Raw genomic sequence first — 12,269 nt, 5'->3', positions numbered from 1 at the left:
CCTGTGGCACCTTAGAGACTAAATATATATATATATATATATATTGAATCAAAATAATCTCTCTAAGGAATTGGGTTTTGCCCACCAAAACTCATAATACTATATATAGGAGGCCCCCCGATTTGCGACACAATTGGTTCCAGGGGAAACGTCACAAGTCGGGGGTGTTGTAACTCGAACCGTCATTTACGATAGGCACCACGCACCATTGTAAATGCGGGCCAAGTTCATAAGTCGGAGGGTTTCTGCCCCTTCTGCACTTACGAAAATGGTTGTAAGTATGGGGGGAGAGGGGGAGTGTCAGAACTCAGGCAGTCACAAGTCAGGGGCCTCCTGTATATTGTATCATGTATTTGTTACTCTCTAAGGTGCCACAGGACTACTCATTGTTTTCAAAGTACTTCCAAGTGAACTGTCTGTTCATGTCAAACTTTCTTTGCAGTGTTCCGTCACTGTGTAGCCTGGGAAATTGGTCAAATATTGACGTAACACCCATACAGATGGGAAAAGCATGCCAACTTTTGAAGGGATGTATTTGTATATGGCATATGTGTATAATCTCTGGTTGAAAATATTTAGTTTTTTCTTTTCTGTCATCTCTGCATCAAAAATTCTGAACTCTAAACTAGCATTAGTATGTCCTTTGGGTGCGAAGGCTTTATCGCGTGTGTAGCCTTCATAGATTCACTGTGAAATGAGTTTTGGGTCCCAGCAGACAAGTCTTTCCTTAAAGAAAAAACAGGATCCAAGGAATCATAGAGTTGTCTGCGGTTGAGAAGCTGTTTGTCGCATTTGAAAAAAGTAAAGGAAAGACGCCCAAGACAGGAACAAAAGGAACAAGATTTGAAATGCAAACCAGAGCGTAACTTTCATACCGCTAGCTGACTTTGCCACAGTGCAAATATTACAGAAATTCATTGCCTTCCAACCATACAGAGTACCTTAGAGGCTCCTTCACATGCACTCACTCCTGATTTTTGCCTTGTTGATTGTGTACTTGGCTCTGTTTCTACACTATGATAGTGGGAAAGGCATTACAATAGCAAAGACACTACCTCTTCTGGCAGCTGCTGAGGGTTTTTATTTTCGGGCCTTGGCCATTTCTGAAAACAGGGTGGATTCCTTTCATTTGTAAGCAGGCTTCCCTGATCTTAGTACTTTGTGATTTACCAAAAAGAAGTGTCCTTGTCCTTTTATCGGCTGACTTGGTGCAAGGAAAGTTGGGGGAACAGTCGTGAGTGGAAAAGTAGACATTTTTTGAAAGTTGTGTTTGCCTCTGAAATAGCCTTTTCCCACCTTCCCTCCTAGGTCGCACTGCAGCATCCTTTAGGCTCTTCTGCCAAAGAATTTTAATCACGTTTCTTTCACGGTGTGACAGGGCGCTTGCCCTGCACTGGCCCTTTAAGGGCAAAACCCCAGCCCGGAGCAGAGGCTGGGAGCCAAGCCCCAGCTGAGGCAGTTCTAGTGATGAGGGCCCAGCTGGGGTCTGCTGCTCAAGGGCGAGAGCAGCGAGAGCCTAGTTGCTAGGGAAGCAGGCAGCTCCCTGGAGCCAGAGCAATGCTGGGGAGGCAAGGCAGGGCTAGGCGAACTCTGGCCAGACAAGCTCCCAGGTTTTAGCTCCTAAGGAGGAGACTAGGGGATCTGTGAAGGAGAGGATCCTGGAGTGTGAGCAGAATGGACAACATCATCCCCCAGAAGGGGGGCTCAGACACTGGTGTGGGCACTGCTGGAAGGCAGTGTCTGGAAGAGGACGCCGTGATCCAGGAGAAACACGAGGAGACACCCCAGAGAAAAGGGCACCCAGCAATGCAGAGAAGAGCCAATTCCCCGGAAAGCCAGCTGGGGGTGCCGTGGTGGTGAGTCGACCCCGTGACACACACATTTCACGTATTTTTCTGCTCTTGAAAACTTAGAGCAGCAGGAATCCTAGATCAGCCATAAAGAGAGACCTGGTCAATGTGCCAGATGCCTTCTGTTCAGGATGGGGAGGGGAGTAATATTCAAAACCCCATAAAACATTCAAACAAAGTCAGGTCTAGCGCAGATAGTGAAGGTAAGCAATATATAAATAAGACAACAGCCTCAGAGAGCTTGATCCAAAATCCACTGACATCAAGGGGAATCTAGCCATTGACTTACACGGGCTATGGACAAGACCCTAAGTTTCAGGCTTCTGTTTGAGGCAAGAGTTCAAGTCCTAAAGCTGGGGAGAGCTAATGTTATTTCTAGTCTGAGGGACTTGGGTCTGTTTAGTCTGCAGAAGTGAAGAGTGAGGGGGAATTTGATAGCAGCCTTCAACTTCCTGAAGGGAGGTTCCAAAGAGGACAGAGAGAGGCTGTTCTCAGTAGTGACTGATGGCAGAACAAGGAGCAATGGTCTCAAGGAGAGGTCCAGGTTGGATATTAGGAAAAACTATTTCACTAGGAGAGTGGTGAAGCACTGGAATGGGTTACTTAGGGAAGTAGTGGAGTCTCCTTCCTGCTCCCCGGCTGGAGCAAGACTCTGTGTCTGAGCTTAGCAGCCCCTATTAATACTGTCCCAGCTGGGCCTCAATTGGCTGCTACCTGCCTCAGTTGCTTCCTCCTCAATTCCAACCCTCTCCCAGGGCTGAGTTTAACTCTTATCTCACCGGGAGTGGGGTGACCCGCAGTACAAGATAAATGTATAACACTAATCTAGCCAAGATGGAGACTGTTCATCTGTAACATTCATAAACTATCAGCCAAGTTAGTATGGAGTATCCTCATTCTTCATGTGGCCTACGATCGAGTCAAAATTACAGGGCATGTGTACCCCATCCGCAAACGCACTATGAATGACAGATCAAAGGAGGCAGATGTTAGTGCCATTTAGGAAAATAAGTTGTTGGCTAATAGAAATCAAGGATCCCCATGGAGGAGTTTTTTTGCTGGGATAAAGCTTCCTTCAGATTGTTCCGAGCAGAGAAAAGTAATGTTGAGATGGCATAGAGCAAGGGGTTGCCACTCTTCCCATCCATTGCTAGAACTTCACTTTTTCCTCTGTCAGTCTGGGACATCGTTAGCTGCTGCTTTTATTTTTTCCCACTGGCTTTTTATTTTATTTCATTTTTTTTTGGCTTGGATTGGTTTCAGCAATCATAACCAGAGAATTTGCATCTGAAGTTTATTTCAGTACAGGGAAAAACAGATGGTAAATAGCAACAAACAGATCATGGAGATTAACAAAAGATGTGCTGGTTGTTTGGGTGAATTCTGTGTATCGCAGAAGGGCTGGGCTAGGCACATGCCATTTACGTGCAGTGGTCGGTGAGGAGATAAATGCACAAAGTGTGAGACAATAAGTGTAGAGATGCTGATTCTGCGACACAGAATTATGTCTCTTTCAGAGTTGCTCTTAGCGCAGTTAAGCTTCCATATCAAGATGTGTTGGCGTCTCTCCTAATGCCAGGATGTTCCTTAGCAAGCCTTTATGCTTGCTTTTCCATCTCGGGTTGCATAATCTATCAAGATTTGTGGATCTCGCCTCGTTTGGATTCTTTCAGGGATTACACACACGTGGCTAGAACAGCAAGCCCTTTCGCACAGTTGGGCAATACGTGAGCGAAAGGCAATCATTCTGTCCTCAATACGCGTTGGGTCTTTGTTTTGTTCAATCCATCCGTCCAAAAAACTGACTTTGCCAAGTACAAAACCTTGGATCCAGACACATCATCAGATGTCTAGGACATAATGCTGCAGGGTAACATTGGTTCATCTGGATTTTTCCGGTGGAGCAGTCCTCTTTTGTACGGGATGGCTGTTAAGCTGTACGTGAGGCTACTTCAGAAGGCCATTTAGACCTCGCAGGTAGCATAGAATTCAGCAGCCTGCCTTTTAAAATGGGGTTTCTTGTACAAAACATGTTGTTCTACTTCTTTGTGACCGGCACTGCCTTACAGTCGAATGTCAAATGAGGATAAAGTGGTAACTTCAACCTACCAAGGCCTATGTGGTTTGAGGCATAGCTACCAAAATGTGATACCTCAGGAGCTACCAAGAGCCTGTTTGAGCCAACAGCTGGACTTGTTTGAACCAGAGGGGTGTCGGAGAGAGAAAAAGCCTGAAACGTGCCTGGTGCTTGACCCAAAGTAAGCAAGAGTTATACTATGAGTAACAGACAGGCCATGTCAAAAGCAAATGTTTGCTTGCAAGTCAGAGTGTCTCGGCATCAGAACTGCTAGCATTGATAAAAGCACATAAAGTATGTAAATACATTCAATCAGGACAGTACAGAGACACTCAGCTGAGGACACGATTAAATAGTTTGAAACAACAAGGCTATGTCTACACTGGCAGCTTATTGCGCAAGATCTGTTTTGCAAAAAGTCTTCCACAAGAGCACATTTACAGTGGCATGTGCTTTTGTGCAAGAGATGTGCTTTTGCACAAGAGTGTCTATGGCAGTGTGGACGCTCTCTTGCGCAAGAAAGCTCTGATGGCCATTTTAGCCACAGGGGTTTCTTGCGCAAGAAATTCATGCTGCCTGTCTACACTGCCCTCTTGAGCAAGAGGGCTTATTCCTTGTGGGGAGAGGAATAACTCCTCCAAAAGAAGCACTGTTTTCCGACGCTGTACTGTAAATTTACTTGCGCAAGAATGTGAATGCAGTGTAGACACCCGGCAAGTTTTTGCGCGAGAACAGCTGTTCTTGCGCAAGAAGCTGCCAGTGTAAACATAGCCCGAGAGTGAAAGCATAACAATGAGCAGTGAATGCTTTGGAGGAAAGTACAATGGGAGGCACCAAATGTATCATTAGTGTGTAAGATGATACGTACGGTGTGTATCCTAAATTGTTCATTTCTGTCTGTAAATGTTGGGGTACCTCAGTTTAACTCTTTGGCTGGCCTGGTGGCAATAGTGAAATCCATACTATTGATTGAGCCATTTCCATTGTCCCGGGTACAAATACGTATGGACTCGGAGGCCATCTGGCTACCGACAGCTATTAATGTACTTCGTTCAACAGTAAACCTGACCTGGGTGCCTTCCTATCTTGTCTGAGTCTGTGGTCTCTGGAGGCTCTTGTGCAGTCTATTATGCTAGCTTCCTGTGCAGAGCTGGCATGTTATACTGAGGGAGCATATGAAAATGCACGTAGCTGAACATTTATCATCACTGACGGAGCAGGAGACCTGTCAGGACGCCACACCAGTGAATCCTGAATTTACTGTATCGCTGTCCTGAACTCCTCCAGAGGGGACCTCATGGCCAAGCATTCTTGCGGAGTGGCTGTTGAACACATCCTGTGGCATAATAGGGCCGGATAGTGCTGGGACAGCATACCAGTGCTTTTGGCACAGAAAGGGCACCATTTTATTCTCAAATTGGTATCCTCCAGACTGCATGACTTTGCATGTGCGGTCATACTCCATGGAAGATGCCATTTGGTTGACCAAAATGGCATCCTCTGAACAGCATGCATGTAACATCATGCTGGAGGGAGTGTTCCTTTAGTGGACCATTCCCAACTACACCACTGAATACAACTTCATGCTTTCTGTTGATGAGTGAAGGGGGGTACTGGTAGCTAAACAGATGAGACACACAGGAATTATCTGGGGAATGGCATTCTGATAAAATTCCGTTTTCATGACGACTTTCAGTAGTGTTACCTTCATAAGGTTAGACATTTTGCTTGCTTGCCACTGGTGTCATCTGAGATCAAAATTGTGTGTGTGTTTGGGTGTGTCTAGACTACAGGGTTTTGTCGACAAAAGTATACCTGTGTCTATACTACATAACATCGACAGAACTTGGCAGTTTTATCGATGGTGGTAAATCTCATTCTACGAGAAATAATGCCTTTTGTCAACAGAGTTCTGTCGACAGAAGACGTTATTGCATCTACATTGTCCTTTGCATCTACACTCTCATGTTGACAAAGCAGCTTGCTTTGTCAACAGAACTGGATGTAGTCTAGACACTCTTTTTCGACAGAAGATTTTTCGACAGTATCTGTTGACAAAGCCTCTGTCGACAAAAGCCTGTAGTCTAGACGTAGCCTTTGAGACCAGCAAAATGTTTGGAGTTTTTTAATATGTTTTTTTAAAATTTGCTTTCATTTTCATTCAGTTTCCCTCTTCTCCTGCTGTATGTCTGATTTATCATGGTGGCTTAAGGTGTGTTTCTCTCCCTCTCCCTTTGACATTCATAAACAGATCACCACAGTTGCATGGGATGCGGGAGATAAGAAAAGCACGGTTCTTGTTGAGGCTATGGAATAGGGATGATAACGGAAACTGCTGTTAATGGTGACTCTGCATGCCCCGATAGTGAACTTTCATTTAGCAGTTCCCGGTACTGGTGGAACACACTGCCACGTCATGTCTTCCAGATTCCTTGTGGTAACCCTGTGCTACTTCCTCCTCACTGAATCCCGTCACTAGCCACCCTGTTCATGTGATTGCTGAACTCACTCCAGGATCAGGCCCTTAATTTGTTAATAAATGTAGTTATAGCCCAAAATTTTCAAACGTGATTTGGCTGACCCATTCCTGAGGTAACCAACTCAGCCACCTAATGGGGCATGGTTTCCAGAAGGAGCATTGGGCCACTTAAAAATGTATCAAGTTTGGTGCCAAAAACTGTGGCATCTAAAATTAATAGTCACTTTTTACAGATGTGGCTATTAATGTAAGTGGTCAGCTAGGTTTGTAACATAGGTGGGCTACTTTGCAGGGCCATGTGAAAGATGTCAGAATGTGAAAACAATTTTAGAACAAAACTCTAGAAAGAGAGAGGTGTCATGTCATATGGAATCAGAGATCTTCTGAAACAGGAGGCATTTATTAAACAAAGCAACTTCAACAAGACACAGATAAGCTTGCACACAATTTAAGTACCAGCATTGTCTCTCTTGTTTACCAGGGACCACATCCTGTCTGGAACACTCCACGGCATATAGAGTGGCTGAATAGCATATTGCAAGTAAGCATATCATGGCTACGGGCCTGAGTGGCAAAGGTGAGAGCTGCATCTAAACTTAGAATAATAGAATACTAGAACTGGAAGGGCCCTTGAGAGGTCATGAAGTTCAGTCCCCTGTCATCACAGCAGGACCAGGCACCATCTAGATAATTCCTGACAGATGTCTATCTAACCTGCTCTTAAATATCTCCAATGATGGAGACTCCACAACCTCCCTAGGCACTTTATTCCAATGTTTAATCACCCTGACAGGAAGGTTTTCCTAATGTCCAACCTAAATCTCCCTTGCTGCAATTTAAGCCCATTACTTCTTGTCCTATCATCAGAGGTAAAGCAGAACAATTTTTCTCCCTCCTTTTTGTAACACCCTTTTGGATCCTTCTCCAGGACTGAACCAAAATCCCTTCAGATCCAGGAGTTTGCTGTAGTTTGTTGTAAGGAAAAGAGACAGCCACAAATTAGAAAGCTGCATTAGAATGTATTCAAACTCTGAAGTGTCTGGCTCCAGCCTTGGCCGGCAAGCCTATGTATGGTTTCTAAATTAGCGGGGAGGGATAGCTCAGCGGTTTTAGCATTGGCCTGCTAAACCCAGGGTTATGAGTTCAATCTTCGTGGAGACCATTTAGGGATTTGGGGCAAAAATGTGTCTTGGATGGTACTTGGTCCTGCTGTGAAGGCAGGGGACTCGACTCGATGACCTTTCAAGGTCCCTTCCAGTTCTAGGAGATAGTCAATCTCCATTTAAAATAAAAAAGACCAAGAGTAGACATTAGTGCTTTGTGATATGCAGGTGAAAGGGACTTTAATAGTTAATAACATCCAGGGCCAGCATTGGGGACCTGCAATATCCGTCCAAAGGCCACTGTAACGCACAAGGCTGATCTTGTGTCCTGAAGGCCTCTTCTGGCATCTTCACTGAACGTGGCATAAGCTCCCAAATGCTAGAGCAGTGGGGTGCTCCCCTTTAGTGGAGCATGAAGGATCATTCCAGGGGTGATGCAGCAGGGCCTGGGCCAGCCTCCACAGAGCATGAGGAAGGAGCATCTCACTTTGCTTCCAGGTCTGCTTAGGCCCTGCTCCTCCTGACCACGGCCCCTGGGGTCCAGCACTGGCAGTGCTCCCTGCCCCCACCATGGCTCCTGGGGTGTTTGGACCAGTTAAGGGAAGTCACAACCAAAAAAAGTTTGGGGACAACTGCACTAGTGGCTGCGTTTTGAAGTCTCCTCCCACTAACGAAGGTCACTGCAGGCAGGGAGAAGGTGGTAGCGTTGATCTGCTATTGTTCTTAGCCACATGGGTGTTGTAGTATAGTCAGCAGCCCCTTCCATGAATGCGTATTGTAGTCCAGGACCAGCGTTCCCTGTACGCTGGGCATTTTGTCACTCAGGAGACATTCCAATGCCACCCAGCTGATTAGCCGAGCATCCATAGCTAGGTTTAATGTTTATATTGGTGCACATTCACACCTGCCTTGGTACACATACAATTTATTCTGCACATATACAGAAAAGTTGTGACAGAACATTATTCAGGACATAGTAAGACCTTGTGACTGGTGGCACTAGATCTGTTTGTAACCAGCTGCAGAGCCAAAGGGACAAAGAGAACCACAGGGTCTTTCTATGTCCACCCACTTATATGAAGTCTTCCGTTTCTACTCATGGCAACTGCATCCTGCCTGTTCTCTGCCCAGGCAGCACTGTAATTACCATCCGAGATAAATGGTGGAAGCCAATTAGTGAAAAAAAAAATGAAAAAAAGGAGGGAGAGACGCAAACAAACCCTGGAGCAATGATAGGAAGTCCAGAGCCTGGGGACTAGTGTAACACCAACAAACTGAATGAAAATCATACTAGTGCAGACCGCAGAAACATGCCTTGTAGTGTGGGAATGCAGAGAAAAGAGACGCGATATGATAAGGCTGGTTAGCTGGCGTAATGAACCTCAGGACAGCTCACTGGATGGGCTGCGTTACAGAAGTTTCCTCGTGTGGGAAAAATCAATAACTGGAATGGTTCTGTCTTTCCGCGACAACCAACCTATACTTAAGTGTCATTAAAATGCTTTCGGTAAAGGAAATACCCTGTCGTTGGAGCCAAACACAGGGACATCCTCTCTCCCTGGGATGGATGTGATGGTGGTTTATGTGGCATACTATATTCGGAACTGGGCCAAGTCAATTAGGCCCTGTTTCAAAGTATTTTCTCATGCAGCCCAAGGAGGAGTTCATGCCAGTCAGAAACCTGAAACTTGGGAAAATGATAGCAGAAGTGCATTCTGTGAGCGACCTCAACCAGGCCATGAGGTTACAAACACAGAGCCCTGCAAGATTCCTTGCTTCAAGGATCAAGCTGACTTTTCCAGGTTAGATTTAATGGCCTTTTGGCTCAGATCAATGGTAGTTTCCGAATAATATCTGATATGACACCTCACAGGGGACGATACTTTTCCAGAGGGCCGTGATGATCTAAGTATGAGATGATTAGTCCCTAGTAGTTCTTTCCTATCATTGTAAGGCCAATTACAATTCCTGCCCCAGAGACGACATATAAAACATCTTTCCATTCACCCTCTGGCCGCTTACAGATGAGCATCGTGTGGGAAAGAGCTTTGCTTACAAATCTTCCGCCCTTTAAGTCCCTGTGATGGAAAAGAAATATGCGAAAGCCCCATCACAAAGCCAGGCAACAAAGGAAATAACAGGATGACCTTATAAAATCAGTGCTGGTAACCCCTTCCCTGCCAGGATAGGGTTAAACGCCACCAAAGTCATGATTCTCCTGGTTTATCTTGCTCAGTATATACTGCATTTAAAATCCAGATACTTGTAATTATTTTGCATTGAGGACATACATAAAATATCCCAGAAGCTGTCACAGTAAGATTCCATAGGTTAACATGGTGGTTTTGCAAAACAGTCACTGATTGTAGAGCACTAATACCGAGTCTCCGCCTTTGTGGAAGGAGATCTTTGAAGTTCTTATTTGATCGTTTCTCCAGATTAGGGCGATTCCGCACCCCCTTGGAGAAATTTGTTCCCTGTCCTTCTTTCCCCATAGTGATAAGGCATCTGCAAATGCTCTCTGAAACTCTTTACAGAATCTCCTCTGTGTGCCACTTTGAAGCCAAGCTGCATGAAGACCTGCAAATATCTTGCAAACTGATAAAGAAGTGCAGGTACAGCTAAAATCCACAGTGTAATAAAGGATTAGTAAACTTGAGGAGGTGTGTTTGGATTGAAGATTGGGCTGAAATATATGAAGTTTGGCTTCAGTCAGAATTAAACTGACCAGTGGGTGCTACAGATATTTTCTGAGTGAAAGAGAGAGAGATTTATTCTGTGTAGGTAATAAATATATGCAGTATTGTAACACGGTGTGACTCACCAGCACAGCACCTCCTGCTGGTTACTCTGGGAATTAGTTCTGCTCAACGCTGGAGCGCCCCCTTCCAGCTGGTGTCTCGACTGCTGTAATCGGTTTTCTGTTAATGGCTCTACCTTACATTAGAACCAGGTTGACCATCTATTTTATACCACCCTCTTGGGCTCTGATTGGCTGCCACAAGGTCTCTCATGATTGGCCTAGCTAAAGCCCTCTCCCAGGGCTGTTTTAACCCTTTTTATGCCTGAAGCAGGGTGACTACCCCGCTACAAGTATTTACACATAAAATAAAGATCTCTCCCCTCCCCTCAAAAAATAGTTTAATTGCATCCCCAGCTGATGTTATTTTTAAATTATCCCTGCTTTAGTTAGGGTCTCAAATTTCCAAACTAGGGCATTTATCCGTGTATCTATCTATCTGAATTTTTAGGGATGTATGCAATTACTTGATTGAACCCAAGCCAAAAGAATCTCAATTGATGTGAATGATGATAACCTAGCATATACTCCAGCTAATTCTGTCCATGAAAATCAAGTGCACTTTAGCTAATGGGGAAAAATAATAAAAAAAGATAACATGGTCAAAGCTTATTTGAAGCAATGACATGTTTAAAAACCTGACATGACTTAAAACAGAATCATATAAGTTCCTTTGCTAAAACACTTTCAGGATATATTAGGTATAACAATAGTTTTCTACATGAAAATGGCTTTGAAATCTTAAAAGAAAAGTATTTTAAAAGAAAAGAATTTTTGCGGTGCATTAAATTGGACGTGAATATGACAGATTTCAAAGACTGTCAAAATAACGAATTTACATCATAAATGCACCGGCTCCCTTTTTAAAGGCCTCTTCAACAACTCAGGAAGGCGTTTAATGGTGAGCGAGTTCAAAGTGTCATGGACTCCCAGCTGGTATGAAAAGGAAGCAATACCCACCATACTCTCTGTGTTTCAGATAATGTATCTGTCTCTTTTCAAGTTAATAAACTGCACTCCTGTCAAATTGCAGATAAATGAAAGCGACCAAGACATTGTTTTCCACACATATTGCTAAGAAAGATATCTCCCAATATTTCTGAACAACCAGTATGCTAAAAAGAACTTGAAATGAATCCACCCTGCAGTTATTTTACAGCATCAAAGACAATGAAATTTCCACAGAGGCACTTTCTGAAGTTTTAAATGCTTTATTTCTGATAGCTGCTCATTAAGAAGCTTCCAAAGCTTTTTATTGTTTCAAAGGCAGTCATCTAAATTTTTAATCATTCACTAGTGCTATGTGGTCATGTTACTCTCTATCTCTAAAAACCCTTTTTTATTTTCTAAACAGTAATGTCAACATAATGTTTCCCTGAATAATTGTTAGGTAGAGCCATGCTGAAAGAACATCTCTGATTATGAGAGCGAGAGAGAGTGTATTTTTCAGGCTGCTTTTACAATGGAGAAAACCTTTACATTTTCAGGAAATTAAAATTCAGGGTCAATGTTTTGCAAAGCTGGCCACTAATTTCAAATCATTGGCCTTCTGTGGCAATTTCGATCAAGCTCTTTTAGGGCTCAGATGCTTGTCGTGGGTTATTTTCTTTGCTTTCCTACTCGCTTTTTAAGGCTAACTATAATGCTCCAAAGGAGAGTTTTAAGGCCAGAATCCTGCCCTTTAATATGTGAGGGTTTAGGGAAATTTGCCGCCACTCTCCCCACCCCCGCCCTTGTTTGTGGCCGTGCTTCCCATCCCACTTACAGGGAGTACTAAAGCAGCACTCCTGCTCCACGGCAGCGTGGTGTGTTGGAGAGAGACAGCTTCCTGAAGTTAGTGGCAGGCACGAGCCATGAGTACGTTCTGCTCTTCCAAATAAGCCAGAAAGTGCCCTCCAAACTAGCATTCTATGCCTGTGTCATCCCTGTATAGCCTACCTTGCCTTGGCAGGATGACCCT

Source organism: Pelodiscus sinensis, chromosome 20 (assembly GCF_049634645.1).
Source record: "Pelodiscus sinensis isolate JC-2024 chromosome 20, ASM4963464v1, whole genome shotgun sequence".
Lineage (NCBI taxonomy): Eukaryota > Metazoa > Chordata > Testudines > Trionychidae > Pelodiscus > Pelodiscus sinensis.
Note: the sequence above shows the minus strand (reverse complement) of the source record.